Source organism: Brassica napus, chromosome C5 (genome assembly GCF_020379485.1).
Source record: "Brassica napus cultivar Da-Ae chromosome C5, Da-Ae, whole genome shotgun sequence".
NCBI lineage: Eukaryota > Viridiplantae > Streptophyta > Magnoliopsida > Brassicales > Brassicaceae > Brassica > Brassica napus.
This window is the reverse complement of record NC_063448.1, coordinates 34,059,584-34,075,682: the sequence shown is the minus strand read 5'-3', so window position 1 is coordinate 34,075,682 and position 16,099 is coordinate 34,059,584.

Here is a 16,099-nt window from a genome sequence, read left to right as displayed (position 1 = left end):
GGTATAAAGGTCTTGGATAATAAGATCTCAAAATCTAATTAGATCATGTCTGGAACAGTATGAAACTAAAGATAAAGAGTGTTAACACCAAAGATGTATTTACATACATAAGAGCTCATAAAAGATTGTAGTACTTGGGATTTGAAGGATATAACCTGAGGATCATGAACCCACATAGAGTACTCATAAAACCTATATAGGGACGTGGGGTGTTCAAAGAATTCAAAGTAATTATAAGACAGATGGGCGTAGTAACCATGTACATACAGAAAAGCCATCTAAGAAAGAAACCAGTGAATGGATCTTGTGAGATAAGAAATTTCGTGAGATTAAAGGACATGACCACATGGTATAGTGTGTCCATGTTCCTTCTAAATAACGTTCAAGTATAGCTTGATTACACAAGGATACTCACAAGGACCAAGAAACAATTTATAAAGAGATATGCTCCTATATGGTGGATGCTACTACAGAAAATCAAGTTTAATTTTGTCTGGATATTTACTAAAGAAATAATGGTGTAGTAAGCAGCAAATGGATCACTGGATAAAGGTATCAACGTACCATAGAAATATGAGAAAGAAATTCTCATAGAACAAGCTTTGTTCCTAAGTTGTTTATGGATTGTAATATACAGCAGCTGTAAGTAATATGAAAGACTAAGTATTTACTTAGTACAGTCAGTCCATACAGAAAATATTATAATTCCTTGTGATCATAATAAAGACCAACTGAGAGAAAAAAGGTTTAATGGTTCAAAGGTTCAATGATACAAGTTATCGATTGATTAAACAGGCTATGTTTTACATATGGAAAGTCTGTAGAAAAATCATAGCCGTGTGTGTGTGTGTCAGCACGCCTAAGTGAGAACCATAAACCAGGATAGTGACCAGAAGGATGTCTGGTCGTGGCTTAATGATTATAAGCATTGCTAAAGCAAGAAAAGATCGATAACCATGTACAAAGGACATGAGTGTATGACTGCGAATTCATTGTGTGATGAGTTTCATTGCAGCAAATAATTATTGATGGTATGACCTTAGACACTCATGATTATGAACGAATATAGACAAGGTCTATAGCTCAACATGGATCGACAAAAGAAAATAAAGAATGATTGGTTACAATGGATAAAGCCATTGGCACATACGAAGAGATATAAGTCCGAATGAACGAAAGATATGAAGTAAAGTTGTTCATATGTGTTCTGGGTCTATGACTCAATATATATTGAATGTCCACGTTTTGGGAAAGCCATATAACCAAAGAGAATCCGTGGGACATGAAAAAGGACCTGCAAGTAAAGTTTTATTGCAGATTATAAAGTCCATCCGAGCACCGTTTGAAGCACCATCTGTTCATCCAAGACTTACAAGTTCATTCAAGGAGAATCCAGCTGATCATCTTCACCAAGTCATAGGCAACTTCAACGTTCAAGAAGACTCGGATACCAGATGGGAATGCGTCTACTACAGTGATGCATTCATCTGGGGGAGTTCATGTGTTGTATTCTTTTTCATGTCCTTGGTTTCCCATTTTGCTACATTAGTTTTGGGGTTTTTCAGGAGAGGTTTTAATGAGGCAACATTAAGCATGCAACGAACCTGTACCGGATGTGTCGATCAAGGGGGAGTGTTATAAACCAAATGATGATCGACCATGGACCAGCCCGTACTGCAGGCCCAATCCGGGACATGATAAAGACAACCAGAGACTATGTGTTTATCTAGTATATATTCCATGTATATCTGTAACATAGTGTTTATCCTTATCCTTATCCTTATCTTGTTAGGATAAACATGATCTTATGACGGTCTAATACCTTGTATATATATGGACCTTCTGGTCGACAGTAATAATAACAGAAGTATTTCTCCAACACTTCATTTACAACAAAAACCACTTACGTTGGTTTTGAAAATCATAAACCACCGGTCATGAATGCAACACCAAAGATGGAATCAGCATCAAACCTGGATGACAACTCGAGACACGCAGGACTCCGGAGGGGCTACTATTGGAGGTGGATTTCATCCCACTCCATAACCGGTTCAAGGATCCAGCCCAATAGCCCAAGACTCATTAAGAAGATAATAAACCCAAGAAGAGCGAAGCTCCATCCCAAGCTCAGTAAGAAGTGAATGCAACCTGATTAGTAAACTCCACCATAAAGAAGATCGGAGCATTAAAAGCGATATTATTGGCACTGGATACGCACAGAGAATCACAACGCCGTTATGATTGTCCTTTGAACAGCTATAAAAGGGGGGGGGGGGGGGGGGGGCAAAGGAGAATCAAAAGGGGGATTGAGGCTTCATATATCAAAAATATACTGATTTTTCACTGAAATAAATCTGTATTCACAAATTCTTTATTCACATCATTGTATCAACTTGGAGTATCAATAAAAATAAACACTTCTGCACCTTCAAATAATTCACAATTAGTCTTTTTACTCATTTCTTGTTTGGCATATTAGGCTGGGGGGGGGGGGGGCAAAGGAGAATCACAAATTCTTTATTCACATCATTGTATCAACTTGGAGTATCAATAAAAATAAACACTTCTGCACCTTCAAATAATTCACAATTAGTCTTTTTACTCATTTCTTGTTTGGCATATTAGGCTAAACCCTAACCATAATTTATGAGTGGATCATGTTGTTCATCAGCACACAACCTAGATCATCTCCTCATATAGCTGGACCATGATGCTTGAGATAACGACATGACCCGAAGACCACCAAAACAACCATCGACATCTCAAATCTCAAACATCAAATCTATCAGAAAATATTTGTACCACAAGATGAAGCACGAGGCACAAGACCCTCTCACAGCACCGATGGCAGAACTCGACTGCCGTAGAGAGTGATTTAAGGAGATGGTATCTTCAAGAAGAGAGAAAAGATGAGAAAGATAATATATTGTAGACACAAATTTACCCTTTGTCATTTAGTTCAAAGATAAGCAATATGGTCAAAATCATGCGCCATAAATAATCAAATCATTCCAAGATAGCTCGCGTTACCGAAAAGTAGGAGAATATCTTTGAACTTGACCAAATCCTAAGATCCTAGAGGCTTGAGCAAAAGAATAATTATTTCATACAGACAAGACTAGATTTCTATTGGGAACCTTCCATCCACGTCCAACAGTCATATAAGCATCTTGACTATTACAACAAAAAGTATCACTCCACATCATTTTCTAATGGCCACAGATACCTTGTCAAGAACATGAATTCATTTCATGTCTTTATTCACTAGCGCACACACACACGAGTTCAGTATAGGACTAATACATTGTCCATTGTGCGATACCCAGTTACACCAATTCTCAGAAACTTCTTCAATTCTAAATCATCTTTTTGCACTTCTCTAACACTCCATAGCATGTCAGTTCAGTCTACTGCTTCCAATCCAACATCATTCTTGATAGACCATATATTTTACCCATTTTTAATCATGGTCTATAAGTGTTTTAAAGTGTTTTAAGATACAATTATTATGTTTTGGAGTCTATTTAGAGTATTTACAGGTTCAGGGACGTTTAGGAGAAATATGGTGATTTTAGAGTCTTTTGGAGCCTTTGGAGGTGCAGAGTTGCACAGACGCATCAGATGTTTAGCTATGGATGGAGACCTTCCGAGCGTTAGATTGAGCTCATATTTTGACACAAGATAGAGCATTGAGTTAGCTTTCCAATGCCACCGGTCTCAGGTAAATCAGCATCCTGTAGCAGACGTTATGCCCATTTTACTGAAACGTGGTCAGTCTGCCTCGTGAGAGGAAGCTGCCGAGAAGAGGAAGCCACGTCGATCGATGCAGCACTCTGCACGTCGATCGATGGAGATCCCAGATCGTGGAACTTGTATATTTTTTGACTGCGTGAAGCCCAGAAGCCACAAATTACCAAAATGCCCTTAGACGACCAGAAACCCTATTTTACTGTTTTCTAAGCCATTGTTGACGGAAGACTTTTTTACGCTTTCATTTTCATAGTTTCTCTTAGAGGTGAGAAGGGAGGAACTCCTATCAGAGTCCTCCTGGAACTCCATTGGTTTTCTTATCTATTTCGTTTCAGTTTTATATCTATTCTTCTATGATTTATGTTTTCATGTTTGCGTAGATCCACCTGTTAGATCCAGGGTTCATATAGGTTTGTGGGATTAGCCCCAAACTATAGATCTGCCTTGTTTTGATATTCATGATAGATTTGTATTCATTGCTTGTTTTAGAGTAATTAACTAGAACTTGATCATAGGATTGCATACTCAAACACCCTTGTTATCCCATCCTGACATCTATCTATCATATTAGGACTGCTAGAGAGGGCTAATCGCCAATTTAGTATCCTAATAGGGCAAATCATCTCGCGCATAGGCCTGACTAGAACCCGTCGATCGATGTCCTCAACTGACTATCGGTCGACGTAGGTAAAGGTGTATCGGTCGATGTCCCAATAGGACAATCGATCGACACTCTTTCGTTGTCAACATACTAACCGTTGAGACACGAGATCTAGCGAGTTAACCAGTGAAACATGCGACAGCTGATCACTGAGTTAAGCGGTTGAGCTCTAACATATCATGCATGCAACAAATAGGTACCTATAGGAATTATAATCTCCAACACCTGAATAGAAACCCTAGATCTAGCAACCATCCTTCCATCGAACAACCCTTGCCAAGCTGAACAATTGACTTGTTCAACTTGTTTACTGCTTTGTTTATTTAATTGCTATTTTACTGCTTTATAATCTATTAGCCTAGTTTATTATAAATTGTTTAGATCTAATCGGTTTCCTAGCTCCTTGTGGATTCGATCCCTAAGTACTATAACTCGACTTCTTTTGATGAGAGTAACACTCTTTAGGGTAACTTGAGTGATATCAAATTTGGCGCCGTTGCCGGGGAGCTTTGATCGCCATTAGATCTTTTTAGTTAGATTTAGTTTAAGATTTATTATTGTTCGAAAAAAAAAAAACTCATAAAATTTTTTCTTCTATTTCAGGTACATACATATCAGTACCAGAGCAATGAAGAGAGGATTTCTAAGTCCTTCAAGGAAGGAACCTGCTGGTCTATGCATGATCAGTACTTCTAAGAGGGAAGTATCGATCGACACCCTCCAAGCAGCATCGATCGACAGCATACACCATCAATCGATCGACACCATTCATCTGACGTCGATCGACAAACGACAAGCAACGGTGATCGACAGAGCCAACAAATCGTCGAACAACACTGTTCATCGAGGTACTGTTCATCCAGGTACTGTTCATCCAGGCACTGTTCATCCAGGCACTGTTCATCATAATACTATTCATCCTAGTACTGTTCATCGCGATACTATTCATCGCGACACTATCCAAATTCCGTCGATCGACACTATTCTTGTCCCGTCGATCGATACTGTTCATCCAAACACTGTTCATCGCGATACTATTCATCGCGACACTATTTATCTCCCGTCGATCGACACTATTCATGTCCCGTCGATTGACACTGTTCATCCCGTGTCGGTCGACACTATTCATATCCCGTCGATCGACAATGTTCATCCCGTGTTGGTCGACACTATTCATATCCTGTCGATCAACACTGTTCATCCCGTGTCGGTCGACCCTATTCATCTTCCGTCGAACAACACTGTTCATCCAGTGTCACTCGACACTGTTCATCCCGTGTCACTCGACACTGTTCACCCGAACACTGTTCACCGCGATATTGTTCATCCGAACACTGTTCATTGTAACACTGTTCATCGTGATACTGTTCATCAAAACACTATTCATCGCGGCACTGTTCCTCCAATGACGAACACCACTTACGGAGAGACAGAGAAGGTCGAAGCGCTCATACTTAAGATCTACAAGAAAGGTATTTGGCGAGACGAAGAAGGTCGCCCTTGCAGCCCCACAGGACAATTGATTAATGCAGAGGGTAGTGTAATCCCTGATGTAATTGATGTGCCTGAGACGAATACCTTTAATCTGACAAGTCAATGGTATGATTGGGGAAGTGAGGATCCATTTAACGGTTTTCCTCATGAGGATCCCAAAGATCTTATCAAGAGACTTGAGGAGTTAGCCTCAGCAAACAAGCACGATGAAATATCTGCAGACCACATTATCTGCAAGATCTTCCCCTATTGTTTATCTAGAGATGCATTTAGCTGGTTCAGTAAGCTGCAACCAAGATCTCTAACCTGCTGGGAAGACATCAAAGGTGCCTTCCTAGGTAATTTTTTTAGCGAAGCTGTAGAACTCGAAGTAAAAGGTTTGATTACATGGTGGACAAGATGATTGAAGATCACGAGAAAGGAATAATCACTAGTCTTAGTCAGATTAGTATTAGTCAGATTATGAATTTTGCTTATAGCGAGCAGGATGAAGATTTTGAAATCCTGACCACTCATGTCAAGCAGCCAGACATTCAGGTTCACCATGCAGATGAGAGTAAGCAGAAGGACGAACTGAACAGAGAAAATCTGGTCAACCATGATACAGTTAAGGATGATGAATATCATGTATCAGGAGAGCAGAGCAAAGTAGAAGGAGCTGATACAAAAGATCCAACTTCAGCATCGATCGACAGTAGTAACTCATAATCGATCGATATCCGCACTTCCGAAACGATCAGTACAGATATTTGTCATCGATCGATACCTTCTACAATCCCTGATGCTACCACTGTGTATGTTAGGCCTGGACGACCGAAGGCAATTAGAGACTATAACAGTCCTGAGGATGCATATGCTAAAAGGTCTGCATTACGTCGTTCAGCACTTCAGAATATTGTTCTTGAGTTGCACCCTGCATATATCTCTCTTGTGGGTCAGCATTCTTTCCATGGTTTTCCTCATGAAGATCCCACTAGCCACCTGGAGACATTTGTAGATCTGGCATCGACCATCAAATGCAATGGAGTCTCTGAAGACTACTATTTATGCAAATTATTCTCATACTCTCTTGCTGGAGAAGCAGCATATTGGTTCAGGAAGTTGCCACTAGGATCTCTCACTACCTGGAATGACATCAGATACGCCTTCCTCAACAAATTTCTCTATGATGTTGCATCAAATCTAGAGATTGAGATAAGATCTATGATGGAATATATGGTGGAGGATGATGAGCAACATTAGTCTGGAAAGCTGAGCACAGTAGAAGTAGCTGATATTAGTGACACGAGCTCATCATCGATCGACACCCTTACCATAACATTGATCGTCGCCCCCACCTCATCGTCGATCGACCCCAGTACCTCAGAAATGATCGACACAGACTTTTGTCATCGATCGATTCCACTTGAAATCCCTGAAATATCAAATTGTCCTCAGGACATTGCAAACTCGACACAGGAGAGCATCGATGAATCAAGCTATGATCTTACCTCAGATGTCGACAAAGTTACTCTGAAAGACTTTCTGGAGTTGGAAGAATGGCTTCGGCAGAAGCTTGATGATCAGCGTGCTTCGGGAAAAGGTCTGGAAAATTCCTTAAAGGCTGACGACAACGACCGACATAAACCTGATGAGATCGATCGACACCCACCCTATGACATCGATCTACAGTCGCCGTCTAACATCAATCAACATACACCCGACTGTATCGCTCGATACCCACCCGATTGCATCAAACGACACCCATGTTTGGATGAACTATCAGGATACATGATTAAACCAAAACTGGTTGGAAGAAAAGAACACACGTCTGGAGCCTCACACCTTGCTGTCCCCGAAAATCTAAGACCACCTCTATGCGAAGAAGAAGCTGTTGGGATTTGCAAAAGAGTGAAGAGGATACATGATCCTGTGAAGTTTGTTGTTCCATATGAAGTGTTTGAAGCTGAATCTCCTATCCCACCAGATAAAAGTATGGAGTTAAGTTCCTATGGTGGAGTATTTTATGATAAAAAGTACGTAAAAGCTTCTCAAAGAGGGCTGCGATTTAGAGATGAAGTAGATAACTGCCCAGCAGAAGTACCATCGAGCGACATCAACAGAACAAAATCAATTGACACTATCATTTCATCATCGATCGATACCGGTCAAATACCATCGATCGACACCCTTCGCGAATCAGAGCAGAAAGAGTTTGAAGTGTGTCAGAATCTTTTTGATGGAGGCACCACCATGCGATCAGACAAGTCTGGGGGAAAGAAGTGGAGGAACTGGAAGAAGAAAAAGAGAATCAATGAAGGTTCTCAGATATCATTGATTCCTCACTTCTCAGATGATGCCAGGAAATCCAGAGTGAGATTACACAAGTCTGTGGCAAAGAAGGGGAGAAATTGGAAGAAGTGGAAACGAACCAAAGGAGGTTCTCAATTACCATTGACTCCTTACTTCTCAGATAGTATCAGAAAATCAAGAGTGCGCAGCAAATGCTTCTCACAGCCTTTTGCAAAGCTCAAAGCACTCCTTATTGCTGAAATGATAGACAAAGGAGAAGGGTATATGGAGGAGGCTTTCACACAAGAATGATAAAGCTTCAAAGAGTAGACATTGAGACTTGATTTGGAGCAAGTTCTCATTCTTATGCGGACTTAATCAGATCTCCAGAAGTCAAGCTAATGACTAAAAATAAGCGCTGAGTGGGAGGCTACCCACTGTTAGGTAATTTTAAATATGGTTTATCTTTCATTTATTACTGATTCTTTGTTTTCTAAAGATTTCAGGTAAAAAAAAAAAAAAAAAAAACAGATCCGAGTAGACGATTGCTCAGCACATCGACCGATGACACCAGCTCGATATCGATCGACAGCGCTTCATATCCAACAATCGATTGTCTCTTCATTGTGTCGAATGATTGCTCTAGCCATCGACCGATGAGACCATGTCACTATCAATCGACATCACTTCATCAACATCGATCGATTGTCTATTCATTGTGTCGATCGACACTGATGTCGAGCAGGTTATCGTTCTTACTTGTTAAATTGTCTACTTATTATTTATGTTCTAACCATAACTCCGACTAGATATACACATGGGACAATGTAATTTAAGTTTGGGGGGATGTTTACTGATATTTGCTTATCTATTGAGTTTTATAAAATGTTTTCAAAACTGTTTTTATTGAGTCAAGAATGGGATAATGAACTTATTAGATTCATGCTTGTTATCTAACCACTCTTTAGCACCATTCTAGACTTACTGATTGCAGATAGTACTAAAGATACTAAAGTGGATCAACCTGTCAACTATGTTCACACTTGCTGAGATTGTTTGAAGGAACCGAAGCTGACCTCCAACCTAATTTGACTTAACTGCTTGTCTTGGGGCTTGGTATACACTAGATCGGATTCCTCCTTCAGGTCTGAAAGGTAAAAGTCTGAGTGATTTTGGTTTCCTTATCTCCTCCCTTTGGCATCCTAATAAAATAAAATAAAAGATTGAGATGATTTCTTGCGGTTTAGAGGGGTAGGTACATTACCGATGACTCCATTATTCTACTCTAATAGAATGATCACACATTGTTGGAAGTGAGGGGTAGGTACATTACCGATGACCCCACTATTCGCCTACACTTTGTCAAGAAAAGAAAAAGAAAAAAAAAATATAATAATAATAAAAAATCGAAAAGAAGGTGAATAACATGGACTGCATCAGCATCTTTGTTCATTGGAATTGAGATAAAAGGATTCAGAGAAGGGAGATATAGAGTAAAAGAAACCAGAACAAGACTACATGTTTACTCAGATACCTGTTGGGGTAAGAGTCAATGTGTCTTGTGATCGATACTCCCAAGGTAAAGCATACACATTTATTTATGTTAAAAAATGAGGTTGGTAGAGGGGAATGTCAGACATGATTTGCTAAGATGTTGGCTAGGTGAATTTGGTTGCTAAGCTAGGATATTGTATAATGTGCTTATGTGATTAGGACGTCTTAGATGTGGATTGCAATATCATAGAGGTGATGATTCTAAGTTTTAAATGATGTGAGTCCCTGCTGTTTTCAAAACCTCTTTCAGAGAGACTGTCCGTCTGTTTTGCTTGAGGACAAGCAAAAGGGTAAGTCTGGGGGAGTTGATAAACCATATATTTTACTCATTTTTAATCATGGTCTATAAGTGTTTTAAAGTGTTTTAAGATACAATTATTATGTTTTGGAGTCTATTTAGAGTATTTACAGGTTCAGGGACGTTTAGGAGAAATATGGTGATTTTGGAGTCTTTTGGAGCCTTTGGAGGTGCAGAGTTGCACAGACGCGTCAGATGTTTAGCTATGGATGGAGACCTTTCAACCGTTATATTGAGCCCATATTTTGACACAAGATATAGCTTTGAGTTAGCTTTCCAATTCCACCGGTCTCAGGTCAATCAGCATCCTGTAGTAGAAATTATGCCAGTTTTACTGAAGAGTGGTCAGTCTGCCTCACGAGAGGAAGCTGCCGAGAAGAGGAAGCCACGTCGATCGATGCAGCACTCTGCACGTCAATCGATGGAGATCCCAGATCGTGGGCCTTATATATTTTATGACTGCGTGAAGCCCAGAAGCCACAAATTACCAAAATGCCCTTAGACGACCAGAAACCCTATTTTACTGTTTTCTAAGCCATTGTTGACGGAAGACTTCTTTACGCTTTCATTTTCATAGTTTCTCTTAGAGTAGAAAAGGGAGGAACTCCTATCAGAGTCCTCCTGGAACTCCATTGGTTTTCTTATCTATTTCGTTTCAGTTTTATATCTATTCATCTATGATTTCTGTTTTCATGTCTGCGTAGATCCACCTGTTAGATCCAGGGTTCAGATAGGTTTGTGGGATTAGCCCCAAACTATAGATCTGCCTTGTTGTGATATTCATGATAGATTTGTATTCATTGCTTGTTTTAGAGTAATTAACTAGAACTTGATCATAGGATTGCATACTCAAGCACCCTTGTTATCCCATCCTGACATCTATCTATCGTATTAGGACTGCTAGAGAGGGCTAACCGCCAATTTAGTATCCTAATAGGGCAAATCATCTCGCGCATATGCCTGGCTAGAACCCGTCGATCGATGTCCTCAACTGACTATCGGTCGACGTAGGTAAAGGTGTATCGGTCGATGTCCCAATAGGACCATCGATCGACACTCTTTCGTTGTCAACATACTAACCGTTGAGACACGAGATCTAGCGAGTTAACCAGTGAAACATGCGACAGCTTATCACTGAGTTAAGCGGTTGAGCTCTAATATATCATGCATGCAACAAATAAGTACCTATAGGAATTATAATCTCCAACACCTGAATAGAAACCCTAGATCTAGCAACCATCCTTCCATCGAACAACCCTTGCCAACTGAACAATTGACTTGTTCAACTTGTTTACTGCGTTGTTTATTTAATTGGTATTTTACTGCTTTATAATCTATTAGCCTAGTTTATTATAAATTGTTTAGATCTAATCGGTTCCCTAGCTCCTTGTGGATTCGATCCCTAAGTACTATAACTCGACCTCTTTTGATGAGAGTAACACTCTTTAGGGTAATTTGAGTGATATCAATTCTCTTCAACAGTCACAACGCACATCCTTAAGGTAATTAAGATTTGTTGTAAGTTCTTGTACATCTTTGTTGCTTGTCGCATCTCTTTTCCTTCTACTTAAGGCGTCTGTAACATGATTAGCTTTTCCTAGGTGGTATTTTATATTCACTTTTATAATCTGCATTTTCCTCAATCCATCTTCATTGTCTTACATTTAAACCACCTTGAATGAATACATACTTCAAACTCTTATGGTCTGCAAGTATCTTAACTTTTTCTCCATATAAGTACAACATCATATTTTTAAAGCAAAACCCACTTATGCCAGCTCTAAGTCATAAGTAGGGTAGTTAACCTTGTGCTTTTTGTACCTGTCTCGAGGCATAACTGATTACTTTATCTTCATGCATGAGCAGACATCCTAATCTACTCCATGATGCATCAGTGTAAACCACATACGGTCTTCCCCTTTGGAATACCACAGCTGGAGTTTGAGTCAATACTCCTTCAACTTCTTAAAGCTCTCCCCATATTGTTTCGACCATTCAAACGCTACTCATTTTCCCATTAGTAGATTCATCGGTTTAGACATGATAGAAAATCCTTTTACAAACTTTTGATAGTAGTCAGCCAACCCGAGAAAACTACGCACCTCTGTGGTACTCTTAGGCAAAGGCCAATTAGTAATTGATGTGGTCTTTTTCGGGATCCACAACTACTCCCTCTCCCGTAACCACATGACCCAATAATCCTATATTTATTTGCCAAAACTACACTTCTCAACTTAGCAAATAACTGATGTTCACACAACTTATTCATCGCCACGCACAGATGCCACTCGCGCTCCCCCTTTAGTCCTTGAGTAAACCAGAATATCATCGATGAACACAATTAGAAACTTATCCAAATACTCCCAAAACACGTTGTTCATCAATTTCATAAAGGTTTTTGGCGTATTAGCTAACCCAAAACGCATAATTACTGTGGGAACCGAAATTCACATCGTCGATTTTAATGAATAAGTATGGAGGAAAACCAAGAAAACCCAATTTTCTCTGAAGGTCTGAATTCTCTGCGTAATCACTTTTAAAACGTAAAGAGATAGATAGCAAGATAAAGATAAATAGTCGCTCGGAGGTGTTTTATGAATGAAATAGTATGAATACAGGACTTCTCCGAGAGGAGTAGAGATATGCTAACTAGACAAAAGCAGAACAGAAAGGCGGCAAAACTTCCTAAGCTTTGCCTTGCTAGTCTAACCACCTAAGTTCTAAGTTGCCTAAGCTAGCATGAGTTCCCTAAGTCTAAATTCTCGGCCCCTTTTTCTTCTACTCGATCTCTCTTTAAATAGTTGTTTTAGTTTGGTGACCCATTTACTCCTTTGCCTTTGGGCCCAAGTTTATCTCTTTTGGGAATATTCCATTTTTCGTCGATCTTTGTAATTATCCTCGAATCTTGATATTTATCTTCGGAAACTTAACGTTTATCCTACTTCCGCAAGTTAGGATAAACCGTCATAACACCCATTGGGCTCGGGTCCCTTTAAAATCGTAGATTGGCCTCTAGACACCTTTAGATCCTCTCAGGCCGTTTTTAGGCGTTCGGGCTTTTCTACGATTTTCTCGATTTTAGTCGTAAAACTTCGAGAGTAACTCCGATCGAGACAAAACGAGAGGTATATGATCCAAAAGTCGGATATCCCAACTATACGGAGGACACGAGAGTCGAAAAGAGTCGGACTGACCTGGATTGGATTATCTTCGCCCTAGGGCGAGGTGAACCGGGCGCGGATCATCCTCGCCCGTGGGCGAGATGACCGCGGTGCTGGTCGTCCTTGCCCATGGGCGAGGTGACCATGGTGCTGGTCGTCCTCGCCCATGGGTGAGGAGACCTTGGTGATGGTCGTCTTAGCCCATGGGCGAGGTGACCGTGGTGCTGGTCATCCTTGCCCATGGGCGAGGTGACCTTGGTGATGGTCGTCCTCGCCCATGGGCGAGGCGGACAAGTGAGAACTGTCCAGTTCTCGGGTCTTGACCTGTCTCTTTTCGTACCGACCTTTCTGGAGACCCTCGTCCATAAGTATTTGTATTCTTGTGATCTTTCTTCCGAGAAGTCTTTCGTGAAGAACTTGCTAAAATGATAATCTTAGCCGTTGATTTCAAGATAACCATTTTCGACCCCCAACAATTACACTCATAGTGTCCATAACGAGTCCGAAATCCGTATTTCTCACATCCTCCTCCATTACAGATATTTGATGATAGCTCCCTGAAGTTGGTCTAACAGCTCGTCAATACGTGGTCACGGGTACTTGTTTTTAAATGTGACTTTATTCAATCCCCGATAGTCAATGCAAATTCTAAAACTTCTGTAAGGCCCCAACCCGGCTGCCTCAGCCGCGGTCGATACCTCATGTCGCTCGGTCCATACACTGACCGAACCTCTCAAAGTTTCGCGCTTTATTATAATGTCGCCCATAAGGCGAGGCTAACTTAGACCTTAGCTTAAGACTACCTTAGTCATTCCTTAGCTTAGATCATTTCAACTCAGCTATTGGTCTAAAACCAATATAATACTTGTCTGGTCAAATCACCTCAGCTAATGTTTAGTATACTCAACTACCAGCTAGATCCAAGGTTGATCCTAAACCCAAATCAAGTCATAAAAATCTGAGATTCCATTCCCCTAACCATTCTATCTAGATCTATGCAACATTGCTAGATCATACCTTTGCCACATCCATGGAGCTTGTTAGCTGATTGTCCCAGTTGACTTAGTTGTTTAGCTAGCTCATCCAGCTAGTTGAGCTTAACCACTTCACTTGAGGTTCCATCTATTCTCTTCCAGCTGATAGAGCTGTGAGGTAGCTTCGACCAGTTCCTGTCTACTCATACAGCTCTCTTATACCTGCATAAACTCTTTCCTTTGGTACTTAGTCATTCAGCCAACCATCCCCACAGACCAAGTACCCTTGGGGAGTCTTCAGTTACAAAAACGACCTCAAGCAAACATGCTCCAAAAATTAATTAAAATTCATGAAAACTCCTGATAAATCCCCACTAAGAGATTCTCATAATCATAATCCAGTGAATCGACCCAGTCCATGTGGATTTCAATCATGATCAGTCCAACCGGTTGAAAGTTGACATCATCAAATCAATTCCTAAAAATTAATTAAAATATGTCAATAATTATTATAAATCCCCAAAGTAGGTTTCCCATCATTAGAATCCGACCCAGAGGTCCAGATCATGTGAAACCCGACTTTGGTCAGTCCGCCCGATGGCCAAGGACTATCACCTCTTGAACTGGCCAAGGCCATGGTTCAGTGCCTCCATGTCTAAACAACATAGCATTGGATTAAAAATGCCCATCAAATCCTGAGTCGAACAACCAACCACCCCCACATGACTCAGAACTGATGAGTCTTCACACTTACCTAACCGGCCATGGAACCATGTCCCACTGAACCCGATCAGTATTGCTATTACCACCGGTGAATCCTTTGATCACTCAGAGCAGACACCTTGATCCATCATCCATGGATCAGGTCGTCCATCCTTGCCCAAGATTAGATCACACATGGCCTTCCTTGGATAAACACACCCGGCCCCATACTTGTGGTCCATGCCACTTAGTACTGGCCTTAGTTGTGACACCCACGATCGTAGATGACAGGAAATGACACGGTCGATGTTTCTCGATGGTCTATCTGAGGTTCTGAGAATACTTCCGATCGCCTTAGACCAACAACCAAAGAACACCAACGCTCCTATCGGATATAACTCTAGGCTTTTGAACCCGACAAAGCAATATCCGATAGTTAGTTTGTCCGGACAAGGACTAATATCATATGGAACATATACTTTAAAAAAACATTCTTTATATATCAATCTAAAGCATCTTACAAAATTTGTTATAAATTAACCTCGAGGTTTTTGGTCAACAAATCTTATACATAAGAAATATCAAAACGATTTTGCAAGGATAATAAAACTACCGCTGGCTAATGCTGTTCCTTCCCGTCCTAGAGTAAGGTCACCCGCCTATTAGTTACCTGCATCACAAATGGGTCATGAGTAACTAGTTTACTCAGTGAGCCTAGTCCCGCACCCCAACGTATATTAATAATATCTCAAGCAATCAACTCCATTTGTATGCAGTGGAATTGTATTCCATAACTAATAAAAATACATATATAAGCCTTTTCATTCTATCGATGTGAATCTTATCTTAAACATCACCTCCACGACACCCGCCATTCACTCATACTTATAATATATATATATATATGTATATATATAGACTAAAACCGGAAAACCACCAAGGCTAACCGAGCCTAGCAGGGAAATAAATATAACCACCATATCCATTAGATATTCCAAGATCAAACATCTAACGCTGCATGCAGTTACACGGCCTCCAGGGTGCGACCCCATCATCGTGTCTTCGTACCTTGTTCCGTATCGCAGGATCAATTCACGGTAAAGCGGGAACTTTCGGGAGAGTGAGTATACAATAAGACTTCACATGATTTATACTTATATATTTATTACTATACATATGTATTAGTACTTGAGAACAAGTACTAAGGTTTAGAATAAACCTCTATGATCATTCA